General features: G+C 36.0%; 1 protein-coding gene across 4 annotated transcripts in view; it reads right to left on the reverse strand.

The window, feature by feature from the left end:
* Window positions 1-15,294, reverse strand: part of STS (steroid sulfatase) — a 107,133-nt gene that overhangs the window by 86,126 nt on the left and 5,713 nt on the right. Inside the window, exon 3 of one of the 4 annotated variants that reach the window (XM_071430579.1) lies at window positions 9,023-9,293. The exons of the other annotated variants lie outside the window; for them this stretch is intronic. The gene's annotated coding sequence lies outside the window, so the exon portion shown is untranslated. The remainder of the gene's footprint in view (window positions 1-9,022; window positions 9,294-15,294) is intronic. 4 annotated transcript variants of the gene reach the window in all.

Consider the following 15,294-nt stretch of genomic DNA (forward strand, 5'->3'; position numbering starts at 1 on the left):
TAGCACAGCCTTTTAGCTTTTGGCAGCCAGCATTAAAGGCATTTTCGAGAGGAGAACATTGTAATGAATATCTCTCCATGGATCTCTTAATCTTCATGGATTTGTTACTGTTTATTTTTAATTTATTAACTTGTGGTTTGGTTTCTTGCATTGAAACAATTTGATTTTAGTTTTTTTACTTCTGTAACACTGTTTAGATGGCCCTTCAGTAGGCATCAGCTTTGAAGGCTTGTGTTTCACATTCATCTGGCAACTTTTTTCCTTCTTTTTTGCATGTGGGGCACGTAAGTGCAAGTTTTAACCTCTGCTTCACTTTCCCCATGATATAATAGAACTGAAAGTAGCTTCTTCCATTCCAAGGTGGCTGATAAGTTGAATAGATTCAAGAGGTGCCTAATCTCCTACAACAATAGCCACATAAGAATTTGTATTTCACATATCCTATTCCAACCTACAATACTTAAATCACTGTATAGGAACCTATAGACACGAACACATATACACACAGATGTATCCATATGCACATATACACGTGTATGTGGGGGCATACACACATGTCCTACTTTTTCTACATATCTCCAAATTGTATTTTTGGGATTCTAATACATATTTTCTATTAGCATTAAAAAAGCCCAAAGTATAAATATGTAAGAATAAATGAACGAAAGAAAAGCCCCAAACAGATCCACAACCCACTATTTCACCAAACACTTCTTTTAGGTTTTTATTTTCTTCATTAAAAATGCTGGCTAAAGAGGTTTGGGGATGTTTTTTTGGTTTTTTTTTGGGGGGGAAGGGGTTCTTGTTTGTTTTTTTTTGTTTGTTTTTGTTTTTGTTTTTTTCCATCAGAATAACTGACTCAAGATATGGCTGTCATAGAATTATAGAATAACCTAAGTCGGGGACCTACAAAGGTCACCAAAGTTCAACTTCTGGCCCCGCACAGGACATCCCCAAGAGTCACACCATTTGCCCATGAGTATTATCCAAATACTTCCCGAACTCTGTCAGGCTTGATGCTGTGACCACTTCCCTGGGGAGTCTGTTCCAGTGTCTAACCACCCTCTTTGTGAAGAACCTTTCTCTAATATCCAATATAAACCTTCCCTGGTACAGCTTCAGGCCATTCTCTCGCCTGAAGAGAGATCTTGTCACTGATCACCAGAGACATCAGTGTGTGCTCCTCGTCCTACCCTCATGAGGAAGTTGTAACTGCAACGTGGTTTGCCCTTGGTCTCCCATCTCCAGGATGAACAAACCAAATGATCTCAGTCACCCCTCATATAGCTTCTCCTCAAAGCCCTTCACCATCTTTGTGGCCCTCCTCTGGATTCTCTCTAATAGTTTAATGTCTTCCTTGTATTGCAGCACCCAAAACTGCCCCCAGCACTCGAGGTCAGGCTCCCCCAGTACAGAGCAGAGCAGGACAATCCCCTCCCTTGCCCAGCTGACCATGCTGTGCCTGATGCCCCCAGGACAGGGTTGGCTCTCCTGGCTGCCAGGGCACTGCTGACTCATGTTCAAGTTGCCACTGAGCAGGAGCCCCAGGTCCCTTTCCTGGCACTGCTTTTCAGCCTCTCCTTCCCCAGTCTGTCTATACATCCAGGATTGCACCATCCCAGGTGCAGGATCTGCCATCTGCCCTTATTGAACTTCAAATGGTAGGTGATTGCCCTGTCCTCTCATTTGTTGAGGTCCCTGCAGGGTTTCTCTGCCTTCAAAGAAGTGAACAGCTCCTCCCAGTTTAGCATAATTGGCTGGTTTAGTTAGTGTACTTTCCAGTCCTGCATTGTTTATGAAGATGTTGAAGAGTACTGGGCCTACAATGGAGCCCTGTGGGCCCTCACTAGTGACAAGTCACCAGTCACTCCGTTCCCTGTAACCCCTTGCACCTGACCCACGAGCCAGCTGCTCACCTGTCACATGATGCGTTTATCCAGCTGTGTGCTGGATAATCATCTGACTACTACAGACACATGCATTTTTACAGGAACAATTAAATGAAAGTCTTTGAAAGATCTCTTCCCAACTGAATCACCTCAGCATTTTTATTAACTTTGATTAAGCAATTTATCTGCAAACTACTCTTTTAATGTAACAGAACCCTTTGAGAAAATGCTTAATATAGTTTATCCTTGAAGGTACGGTATTTTCTGATGAAATAAGCAACACTTAAAGATATTGACCTCATTAAAAAATGCTGTGTTATCCTTAAGCAGTATGCAAAAAAAAGAAAAAAAAATTACCTTGCTTAACTGAATGTTCAAACTCCAAAAATTTCTATAAAGTCATAAAAAAATCACAAAGTAAACAAACTAGAGAAAGCCCTGCCCTCCATAAGATTCTGCAGAGAAAATTCTTCAGCTTAGTGAGAAACAAAAAAAAAAAAAGAGTAAGTTTTTAAATTTTAAGAAATGGCAAAGTTATATTATGTATAATTATTTTATGGTAGCAGTTTAAGATTCACTAGATTCAATTAATTCTCTTACAAGTCGGTAATATCTGTTGAATCTTTGATGTAATATAACTGTTTTTCTGAAACTTTTCATTATATTTCAGTATGCATCCTAACTATATACATATATGAAAATCTGTATTTAATCAACTAAAAGTTTTCTCATTGGAAGAAAGAAATTTCACTTTATAAGCTGGGAAAAATATTAAAACAAATAATCATGTTTCTTAAGTGTGAATAATTATTGAATCTGAATGAAACAGAGATAAAGCCACAGAGCCCCTAGCAGATCTAAGCTTAATTTAGGTATCTTTTTAAAATGGTCTCTCAAGAATTTTCTACTTTTGTCTCAACTAAATTACAGAACTTAAAAGGAGTATTAGTAAATAATAAACATTCTTTCTGGTAGCAAATTATAGCCTGAATGGAGTAAAATATAATTTTTTGTGATATAATGTAATTATTTTATATGTAATAAAAAATCCTATATAATTAGATGCACATATTAGAGCACATACATTTTTACCCTTCTACTGTTTCACAAAATTCTCCGTTAGCCAAATGCTCATTATAAGTTGATTTTGGTTATGGGCTCTGGTCAGCAACATAAGAAAATACTCGAGATAAAACAGGTAGTAATCTTATTTGCCAGTTATGCACCATCCTCAGAATGAAAAATCTTTTAAAACAAAAAAAAAAGCTAATCGCGAGTAACTAATTACTAGTGACTATGTCATGTCACTCACTGGAGACTAGATATAAGTATCCAAACCAATTGAAATAAATTTTTCTTACATACTTTGAGGGCTTAGCTAAACTCAGCCATTATATTTAGCTTACTTTACAATTTTGAAAGATGTTGAGTCAGGGTTTTTTTAATATACACAGATGTTGAGTGAAATGACTATTTTTGAGAACGCCTTCTTCAAGAGTGTCAAATGGACATGTAGAAGAACTTACGTGCCTCAAATCTTGCACTTTGGAGTTATGCAAGGAGATAAGGAATCTAAAGCTCTGCAAGACTGTGACTCTTACACATCAAATTAACAGTTTGGTTACATCCATTTGAACTGGACAACATAGAAACCACAGCCACACTGACTGGTTACAAACTCTTCACCTTTGCCTAACTGCAGCCAAACTAGTCTCCTTTGAGTTTCCATTCATATTCATTGAAATGTTTAAAAAAATTTAAATGAAGTTCTTATAACAAATAGTATTGGATTAAAACACTCAACTTCAACAACACACGCCTTCATAGGTACAGTGCACAGGTTGGAATCTGTGATCTGAAGGTTGGAATTTAAGTCCTGCTCTAAGTCACTGAAGGGACAGTAGCACAACCAACCACTGAGCACTGAATTTTATCTTCCTTTAATCTGAAAGCAGATTCTAAACCCTTTTCACTGAAATGGTAGCCTTTGAATGTCTATCAGAAGAAAACATGAAACCAAACAGAAAAAAACCCAAAACCAACAACCCAAACAACCCCAACAAAACCCACCTCTCTCCCCTGAATTACTTAATGGAATCCTCTGGAGTCTGTCACGATCAAAGCTTTGGATTTTATAACACCATATTCCTCTACCTACAATCACTTTACTAGACAGAGGGATTTACCAGAGAAAATTGCAGGGAAATGGCAAGTTAATTTTCTTTGCAACATAAGGTTAACAAGTAGCACAGCAAGAAAATTACCCAATATGCTGTCATTTCCAAAATAATACTTCATTTAAAGAAAAAAGGCATTTGAATTAGTGTGTTCTCAAGGAGTTATTATTTTTATACGAGTTCTATTGTTATTTATACTGTCATTATGGTAACACTTAAGGACTCTCAATGTTGCTGATTGTACCAGATAGAAAAATTAAGACAAAGCTAAATTCAACCAATAGTGATTTTACCCATGTAGAATTTAGGTACCTATATGGCCCACAGCAAGTAGACACTCATGGTACAAACCATGAGTGAAAATCCATGTGAATTTATTAATCTTCAAGTAAGGCATTTAGTCTGAGCTAATTACCTAAGCTTTCTTTTTAATCAATAGGAAGATACAGGCACCTTAAGTTTTTTCTTAAGACTGGTATAAAGAAATTTTGGAAGGAATGCTCATGACCTCTTTCCACAGACTAGAAAGCCTTAAAACTTAGACTAGATTTATACAAAAGTAATAGTTACATGAAATAAATTCCACCCTGTTGGTTGTCTGTAGGCTCTCAGCATGAAATATGGAAAAAAAATCCCTCTTTGTAATAAACAAACATGAAGATTTCAATTAGTATGATGTACTCTCCCAACCTTACTGGTGTAACAATTTCTTTTTCTGTGAGTAGTAATTCCTACTAGAAATCTAAGAACTGGGGACAATTCCTCAGGAGTATCACTAGCAAAATTTTCCTCCAAGGGATTCATTTAAGTATTCTTCCTTTCCAGACTGTATAGCAATATGATGAATATTCCATCTTAAATATTTTATTCTTTCATTACTCTAAAACAAAATAGACCATAGTGATCAATCCAACAGCAATGATTATTTTACAGGAATATTAGTAATTCTCTAATTGAAGTCAGCTATAGCCAATGTGTTTAGGTTGCAGTCACAAATCTGATTAGAAAAATAAACTTTATTTTGACATAGTTCTAAAAGAACAGAATTTATTCAAGCAGGACATCAGGATATCAAGAAGCTCTTGTCAGAGGTGACCAGACAACAGACTGTGAGCTCAGCCCATCTACTCCCTGCCCACTTTCCTACAAGCGACACTCACAAGGCAACCAAAACAGCCTGGTGATTACCAGATCCTGTTACTTTCCTTCATGAGGTCCTTGTCACAGAAGAAAAAACACTTCAGTTCCTGATACATGGTAAGAAAAAGTCTGTCACTGTCCATGGGCACTGTTCAGCAAGTCACATGGACAGTGAACATTATGGTCATTACACCACTCATGTACAAGTATCTTCCGTGTTCTCCTGACTCCCATCACACCATGGGAAATTCATTCATTCCAATCATGAAACAGTGATGCAAATGTTTGTCCTGTCACATGAGAGGTAGAAGAAGAGGAGGATTGTTTTGACAGTGGAGGGGCACTCTCGGGGATGCCTCTGAGGACAGACCAGGAGCTGCTCTGTGCTGAACATAATCAGTTCTGGCCAGCTCTGCAATGGACCCACTGCTGATCACAGGTGAGCCCTTAGGGAAACATATTTAAGAAAGGACAAAAATACTGGAGGTGGGAGGAACAGAGAGAGAAGGCTGTGTGTGAGGAGCAGTGGGAGAGGAGGAAGAAGAAGAAAGAACAAAAAGGCCAGAGCAGTAGGAAGTGTCTCACACTGGATCAGGAATGTGCCCAAAGGCACTGTGGTCTGTGGAGCAACAACAAATAGCAAAAGGAAACTACCAAGCACTGACTACAGCCTGGTGTGCCACCCAGTGCCTCCCTGAAGGGACTGTGCACAACCTGCAGCAGCAACACAGGAGGACATGTCTGGAGTGAAGGTGTGGAGACTAGGAAAGTGAAAGAGAGGAATCTGAAGGTGAACCTGGGAGAGTGGGAAGAAAACTGTTTTTCCTGTAAAATTAAATGTTTGTCCTTTTTTTTGTTTTGTTTTGTTTCCCAATACTCCAACTAATTAAATATTTATGCTACCTATTAATAAATTAACTTGTATACCCCAAGTGGTTTTGCCAATTTACAGGGATTTTCCTGTCTTCATTTCACCACCAATTTTTTCACTTGCATCCCTACTAATTTTTCCCCATATCCCTGGGGAAGGCAGGGAGTGAGCAGCTGTGTGAGTTCTTGGCTGTTAGCCAGGACCAACCCACCTCATTTAAAATGAAAAGGAATAAATGGATCCAATGGAAAATTACTTTCATTGATTACCAGGAGCCAAAAATTTCTTTGCTGTTACTGAGTCCATCTAGATCTAAAAGTGAGCTTTTTACCAGGGAGAGAAATGGTAAAACTTATTAAGCAAAAAAAAAAATCACTTGAGACCAACTGACTTATGATGTTACTGCTATAAGCAGGAGGCTCACAGGACATAAACAAACATCTTCTCCTTCCTCTTAATTTGCATGGGTAAGAGACATTAAAAATAGACAAGTAGTGGCTTATTAAAGACCAAGCTCCTTCCCTACAGTTTCTAAAACCGGAAAATCTGGTTTATTTTACTTTTGTGCTACAACTAATATCCATGGAATGTTGTCCTCATTCTTCAAATAGTTATGAATGGAATTGTTTGGAATTTTTTTGACAAAAGTCATTCTAGCAGGAAAAAAAAGTGGGTTAAAACCAAAAAAATTATTTTCTTTTTTAAATGAGGCAATTTAAAAAAGAAATTACTCTCCCTTACTTTTAAACACAAAAAATAGCCTGTTTAGCACTTGCAAGGAGAAAGAAAACCACAAACCACTTTTCTTGTTCTTTTAGGCTGGGAGATATTTTTACTGCATTATTTTGACTTGAGTTAAAAGATTAACTCTCAAATTACCCAATTTTTAGCACCTAATACAAAATTAAAACAAACATAATAGCTTTATCCATTCACCATTTCTATTTTCCCCTCAAATAACATAATGAAAAAAGTGCTTTAGAAATGGGGAGAGGGGGAAGTAAGATGGTAAGTAATTTTCTAACCACCTTTAATGGTGAGAGACTCTACTAGCATTATTCACTAAAAATTATAAGTACGAAACAGCTTAAAAATAAAATACAATCACTGCAAAACAGAATTGAAAACAACACATAAGGATAACGAAATTAGGAGGTCTTACAAACCAGGAAAATGTTTACCCTAGAAAGAACATTTAAACAATTAAGAAAAGGATTATGAGCTGCATAGTGGCTATATGGCAGTTCAGACTGCAATCAGTAGTAGTGTGTAGTCAGTTGCAAACTACGTAGACCAAGAGTCTGCTAAAAATGTGGAAGACAAAAGGAAAAGACATTTACAAAATATATACACATTAACCAAATCTGTATCCCAATTCCAATGATTTGATTATTTACTAATTTCACTAATTCTACAAAAGAATAACTGACTTTCCCATCAATAAAAAAAAAGTGTCTATACTTAGCTTGAAAAATATTTGAGGGATAGACTTTTTAAACATCATAGGATTAAGTAAAAAAAAAATTAATGTCTTAAAATGAAGGACACTGAAACAGCAAATAATTCTAAGACAAAAAATATATGTCTACAATACAAGAAGAGGCTAAGTGTATTCTTAGAGACAGACAGAAAATAAAAATACCTGAATAAACTGTAGAAATGCAAATATTGTATTACAACAATACAGGAAAAACAGCAATTTAAGCCGGAGGTATCTTGTTCTGCCCTGTATAAGTAGGAAACTCTTGCTCTTTCCCTTCCTTCCTCTCCTTCTTTTTCTCTGGTTATTTCCTCCTTGCTTACATAGGAACTCTATGAAACTTGTAAATTCTTGCTGTTAAAACAAAACAGCATTCTTTTTTGTTGAGGAAAAATTCCAACATGACAAAATGAAAGTTATCAGTAGAGGAATTTCTTTCATTTTCACCTTATTTTGTACAATATTATAAGATCATAAATAAACTAAAAGGTACTCAGAAAAGGCATTTTTCTATTTTCTTATGGCACACCTTTTCTTGTGGTACACCAGCATTAACTTTTCCATTAACATTTGAAAGTTTCTCAGTAATAGCTCCAGGGGTCTCATTATCTTTTGGCTTGGTCTAGAGCATGCTGCCAGCATTTCTGAAGCAAATAACATGCTTTTCCAACTGTATGAGAATGTTTTTAAATAAGTTTTTAAAAAACTATGTTTTTCTTTGCTTTGTGCCTTTATGTACAACACAACCTTATGTTTTTAAAGGATGGATTCTGTTAATCAATGAGAAAGAACGTATCAATTCCTCTGTCCAAAATGCCTTTTTCAGGAGAATACTGCTATTATTAGACAACTGCTATAGTAGAGAACATACCCAGTTATTTATTACAATAATAGAGGACCTGGATGCTAGGAGTTACTCTTGTAAGTGACTAACCCATGTCAATAGCTTCTAGTTTTCTTCATCATAATAGTCAGTTCTGTCAGTAGTGCAGAATATACACAATAACAGAGAAAAACAGATCTGTTTGAGATCTGTACCCTAAAATTTCCTTATGAGTATGGCTAGTCATCTGATTCTTTAGCACAGTAGACAAAAAGGCCATTTTTGCACCAAATTTGAAATTCTGGTCCACGATGCAAAAAAATCCAAGATCAGTGCATACCTGAAACTGTTCAAACTTGTGTATTCAAAGCCTAGAGTGCCATAGTCACAATTCTTGTTAAGCACGTCTTAAAAAGCCATCTCAGTTGTCCTGTAGTCTTGCTCTCAAGTTAACTTCTCACCTGAACTACTTTTATTTCATTCATCCTCATCCCCAAACTTCCGCTCCTACAATCAAGAAGCCGCCCCACAAATTCTTCTGCAATCCTTATCTTTCTAAACCCTGCTCTACCCTATTTCCAATCCCTTGTTACTCAAGAATCCCGTATCAGTGTGCCATCGATGTAAACTGAGGCTAAATACCTTTTGGATGCAGTGGCTCCACTCCTCCGATTCTGCTTGCCCAGGCGCTGCTATTGTCACTGCCTCTCTAGCACTAGTCACTGCTCTCAGTGCTGCTGTGCCTCGCTGCCTGCCTCCTCCATGACCTCCCTCCACATGGGCTCTTCCACGGGCCAGCAGCACACAGTGCTCCCTACTGGGGACTGGGGCTCTCCTCTGCGCTAGCGCAGCCTCAGCCGTTGGACTGATGGGGCTTTAACACGGATTTACTAAAATCCACCTACACAGCATCCTGAGGGCAAAAGCAAAAGACATGTTTGTAAGAAAACAGGATGAATGGAATACATATTATTAATGAGTCATTACAAAACTGCATAGCAAGCAATATGTATGGTCAGATTCTGTTCCAACACTTGGTTTGGTTATATAGGCTTCTCTTTCATCTTCCTTCTTCTTGTCTCAGTATGGTTGCTCAAATGCAATCTTTTTGTTTAAGCCTGGCAGATACAACCTACCCAGAAGTGATGAATTTTTCTAACATTTTCTCTGTCTCTGTTACTCTTTGCCATTCTCCTCTATCTCAGAGATTCCTCTTACGGATACTCTCCCCTCAGTAGCTGTGTTTACTCCCAGTTTGCAAGTTGAATGTGTATGAGGTTACAAAGGAAAAGATTAGATTTATTTAATATATTTTTAAAAGTTACTTCCACCTTTGAACTGAATGGACTTTTTCAGATTACATACACTGCACCATGAACCAGTCACTTCAAAACTACAAGCTTATTTCAGAACCTACCCCCCTCCAAAACTATTTAACAATTCATTTCCATTTCATCCTTGAAACAGACTCCATAATCAAAATTACATACACTTTCAACATTACTTTTTAAACAACCAGAACTGAAGTGCTGAGAAAAAACTGCTGTGGCACAGCTGGAAAATCTTCTAGTTCATAAAGACCCTGCTTTCTATTTTCTTCAAAATGCTTTCACAATTAAAGTCATGCTTATACTCTTTATAATCTGTTCAAAGCAGGGAATATTCTACTCCATTGCAATACCTGATAACAAAGTGCATTCTGTTACAAAATAATTTGCCACTATATTTGATATTATCTTATAGATATGAGTGTATGGTTTCAGCAATCTCTTCTTCATTGTAAAAAATACATCGTATTAAGCTAATGCAGAAAAGACAACATTGAATGTTATTATTTCTCATAATTGCTAACTTCCTGTCATGAAGAATTTCTTTGAGCTGTGAAAGAATATGAACTCTAACTACACATTACCCCAATATTTACAATATAAACTACATATAAGGGACAGACTTTGGGGCAGAAAGGGTGTTTTACCTTGCAGCACAGAATTGTTTCAGTTTTTGCCTCTCCTATGCAAACAAAATGGCTGTACACATATCAGTATGTGGGTACAAAGTCCAGTCATGTGAAGTGAAACAGAAGAATGGAGGGGAAGAAGGACAACATTGAAAAAGATAATTTATACGAGACTGACAGGATTTCTTGATAAGACACTGCTTCACTACTATGAAACAATTTCAGCATGTCCTCATAATGGATATATAGATATGCCTAATCAAGATGCTTATTTTAGTTTGTTACTGAAGATCTTCTGTGACTTTTTCATGAATTTGCACTGTATTTTTCAAAAACAAGGGCAATGCCAGAATTTCAAGTACATTTCTGCCTTCTGTATACATGGGAAGCATTCCTACAGAATATCTACACAGCAATTTTACACAAACCACACTGAAACACCTGTTAAAGTATAATTTCAGATCAGCATTTTTCAAACTTTTCCATTGGAGGCAAAGGATATTTTGAGATTCTCTTTTTATAAATACCATACACTATAGCCCATCCTGGTTTCTTTAATATGAATTGTCTTAGAAACTATATGTTTCTAAGCTCCCAGAAAATGACTGCTTCCAGAAAGCCCAAGGACCCTAACATGAAAAATCATCATTAAACTTCAAAAAGTCCTAGCTAGATGACATATTACCTTCCTTAGCTATTGTCCTCCTCACCTCAATTTATGTATTTCTCACGAGGAAATTTGATCAGGAAGAGAAAGATGGATGTCCAAAGATTTGTGACAACCACTGCTGATGAAACTTAACAGAATCCAAGCCTTAAAACCTAAGTATGAAATTTTACTTTTTTTCCAGGCAAAACCTAAGAGTTCACAATGACTATGAGAAATCAAATTGAACCAAGATTTTTGAAGAGCTGCCTAAATGCAAAGCTTAAATTACATTTTTCTGTGGTTCAGGAAATCAGTACAGCTTGTCCTGAGCTTTCTTCTGCATTTCTCCTCTGTCTATTTTAAAATAACATTCCACTTTAACAACTTTGAAAGAATTTTAAATTACCAACCTTTTCTCTATCTCAAATGCTGATGGGAAATGCTAGCCCTATCTTAAAAAAAAAAACCTGCACTTTTGTTTTGCATTTATTCAAAGCTTTAGTAAGTGAATATAAAAAGCATTTTAAAAAGATCTTGTCAATCTCTCTAAAATAAAAGTAATTAAAGTAATTAAAAGTAATTAAAATTACTTTTTAATCCCTTTGACTAATTATACTTTAGATTAACAATATTTTAGAATGTATAAAAAAAACCCCTGTATATGGACAAAAGAAGTACTAGAGATACAACAGATGAGAAGCAACATCCACTGACAAAACACATTTCTTGTGTACATACACAGCAGCTCTTAAATGCATAATAACTACTTACAGTAAATTTTATTAAAACAAATTATTATTGACATTCATTCAAAACCTTATGATTATGTAAATTAGAAGAAAGTAATGATAAAAACAAGGATATGTATGACAAAATATAGATAAAAAGCAGACTTGTCTATGCAAATTAGCATGACAATTTAAAGCATTTGATATGGAAAACCAAAATGCAGTGTATAAAGATCTATTCATTCCAACTGTAACAGTATGCAAAAAATTACAATGAGGTAATGAGTGTAAAAATAAACATCCTTTCATATCTGAGTACTGAATGAAGACTGAATAGAGGGGGTTTGTTTGTTTGGGTTTCTTTTCCATGTTTGATTAAACATCACTAAGGGGTGCTAAAGTGACAATTACTTGCTGAGTTCAAAGCTTAAGCAGGAGTGAAAACTGAAATGCCAACAGGGAGGCTGCATTTAAGCATGGCCAATAGTGTACTATGCCACCCAGTAATGTATTCTCCAATGATCCATGTTACTTAATGGATTATATTCTCCATTTTGGCCAACAGGTGGTTTTGTGGTTTGGGTTTCTTTTTCCACACCGAAACGCAGAGTCAGATATGAACACACAGTCCATTTCTTTTCTTTCATAATATATTAGAAACATTATTTTTTAAGGTACTTTGGACTTTTGGTCACAAATTGGGAGTTAGTACCTACCGATTTATTTATGAATGTTCATATGTATAAAAGAGTTCAATTCATTGAACTGGTAAAGGAAATTATGGTTTTAATTAGTGTTTGGGATGAAAGGAGGAAGAAGGATGCATGACTCAATTTTCTCAATTTTCACTGGATTTTAGTGGTAAGGCAGAGCTGCAGCAAGTCAGGCCCTTTGTTTCAGTTCATCAAAACATCTCTGCTAAAGTTTCAGAAGTCTAGGATCCAACTTTACCACACAACTAAATGTTCATCTACCATGTATGGTACAGTGTCTTCGTAAAAACAAAACATGATACACTGCTATCTTGGCCTGCCTGGATGTTGGTGCACATGTAAATGCTTTTGCTTCCACTTAAATCTCTTAATACAAACTTGTATTTTACTTAGATTCAAATGAAACATAGCAGCAACAGAGGTAAGATGAAACACAGGTATTTGTTAACTTCTCTTATCATAGAGAAACCCAAGGAATCTAGCTAATTTCAAAGGATATTTTTGAAAGACATTTACACAGAATTTAAAGATAAAAGTTTTGCTGTTCTAGGGACTATGTACAAATTGGGTTATTGGATTCTAGAGAATATTAAAAAATCTTCAATGAGAAAAGATGCTTTAACTTCATTCTTCAGCTTAGTCCAAAAAAACATTGGCAAGTTTCCCTCTGAAAATTGTGTAGTCATGTACGTATCTTGATAGAAAGTCAGTACATGAACTTGTAAAATCTGTGGATTGCAGAGGACTTTATACAGGTCTGAGGAAGTCGCAAAAGCTTTTGTACATAGAACTCTAAAACACTGTCTAAAGGTTTTGGTCTAAAGGTTTTTTTAATGATTGTGATTAACTTTTGTTAAGACTTACACAGGGGAGTTCAGCTGGAAGAACATGTTGGCTATGCCATGCAAGAAGAAAGATTCAGGTTTTGTAGTTGCTATAACCATAGTTTCTGACTATCAAATAATACTGGTCTAAGCTACTGCAAGTCATAAACAGAACATGACTTTTAAACAAAGATGAGCTTGAACAGGCAGGAAAATATTTTTCATTTTATCTACAAGATCATTAATTTTATTTCCTGGATGTGATGAAGTCAGAAAAAGCATATGGATATTCATGTCCCCACATGTTGGCAGGTCCTCCAAGAATCAACAATCATCCAAATACTGAAAAACTGAGATCAGGCAGTGTTTTACTTTATTTCCACCAACTTCAGAAAGTTCACCTAGTTGATGCTTGGTGACAAGAATGCCACACCCTGAGTGAAGCTCTATGCCCTCTGAAGCCTGTACGCTTTCCTCCATGATCTGCAGCTCCAGAATACACCCTTAACCATGCCCCATTTCATGACCACAACAAAAGCTTAGTTTTGGCATGGCACATTAGGATATATAGCCATCTTAATATTAAAAGTCTTGTTAATAGCTTTTGGAAAGTTGTATTAGTCTAATTTTTCCAGACGAGAGCATAACTATTAGCATAAAAAGGAAAAGTCAGTGAAAAACAGATTATGAAGTCAGGCTGTCAAACACAGTCATTAATATAATACTTACTCCCTTCTGCTTGTAGCAGTCACTGGTCTAAATGACACATACAACATTTCTGAAAGAATGCTACAATTCATTCTGTAGCACAGATTCTTGCAGATATCTGCCTCATTAGCCTTGCAAGATAGTAGTTTTTCATACTTAAAAATGCGTAAAGAGATTTTGAACTGTATGAGGTAATAAGCTCTTAATGGGCTAGAGATGCTGTCCCTGATCTCTTTCACTGAAGCATGATACTGACTCCTCTTAATTAGTGAAACTACATATAGAAGTGAACCATAAAGAAAATTTTAAATGGGACAAATAGCAACAAAAGTTTTGAGCTTGGCACGATATGGGGAACAACCTGACTAATCAACAGTAAAAACCAAACTATGGCAAAGACAGTAATTCAGCTCTTATGTTAATTCAAAGGTGTTGATCTATCTGGGACTAAGAAGGCAAAAAATGACTTTCTATTTGTCATTTATAAACCCCGCAGCTACAGTAAATGTACTTGTGTGGTGGACTTCTCTAAGAAAACCTAAAATGCTGAAGAGCAATCAAAATATGAAAAGCTTCAGAAAGCATAACTTACAATAGTAGATGAAAGAAATTAAATTGTAAAATAAAAGAAATAAAAGAAGAGTAGAGGAAAAACACAGAATATCCTAGCAAAGCAAAAGTTTCACTGAAAGATTCAGAAAATTTTAAGCATAATGTCTGGACACATATTTTAAGCCTATACAATTCTATTGCAGAGAATTCATTTAGATCTTGAATGTCTCATGTGGTCTTACCTATATGTAAGTACATGAAATGGAAATATAGGACTATTTCAAACCTGCAGTGTCACTGTAAGCAATCATTCACCTCACTGAACTCAAGGTGAAAATGTTTGAGATTACCTGATTAAGTGGAGCTAGCTGTCTTAGGGAAAAAAGTCAGGGCCTGACTGGCTTGACAACACTTCAACTTCATTGCATTCTTCTAGGTATCTCTAGTATCTAACCATCTAACTGTACTAGTATTTATAAGTGGTGTTCCTTGTTTTATAAAAGTTTTATGAAAACAAGTGTCTGTTACTAATCTTCTACAAAGAACATTTCAACTGAAATATCTAAAATAAGAAATAAAGCAACATCATCTCCTTATCTGTTTTGTTACAATACACAGAACCTAATTCCTTAAAATAAGTAAACATAAGATGAACTTAAAGTGGACAGCCTAGTTGTGGAACTATTTCCTCACCCAAAGATTATTCAGTGCCTTACATGGTAGCGGTCACAAAGCCTATTTGCCATTGCCTGTACACAAGAGCATGTTCTGAGGTATACTACC

Source organism: Agelaius tricolor, unplaced genomic scaffold (assembly GCF_023055355.1).
Source record: "Agelaius tricolor isolate 1412-34295 unplaced genomic scaffold, bAgeTri1.0.p SCAF_7, whole genome shotgun sequence".
Classification (NCBI taxonomy): Eukaryota; Metazoa; Chordata; class Aves; order Passeriformes; family Icteridae; genus Agelaius; species Agelaius tricolor.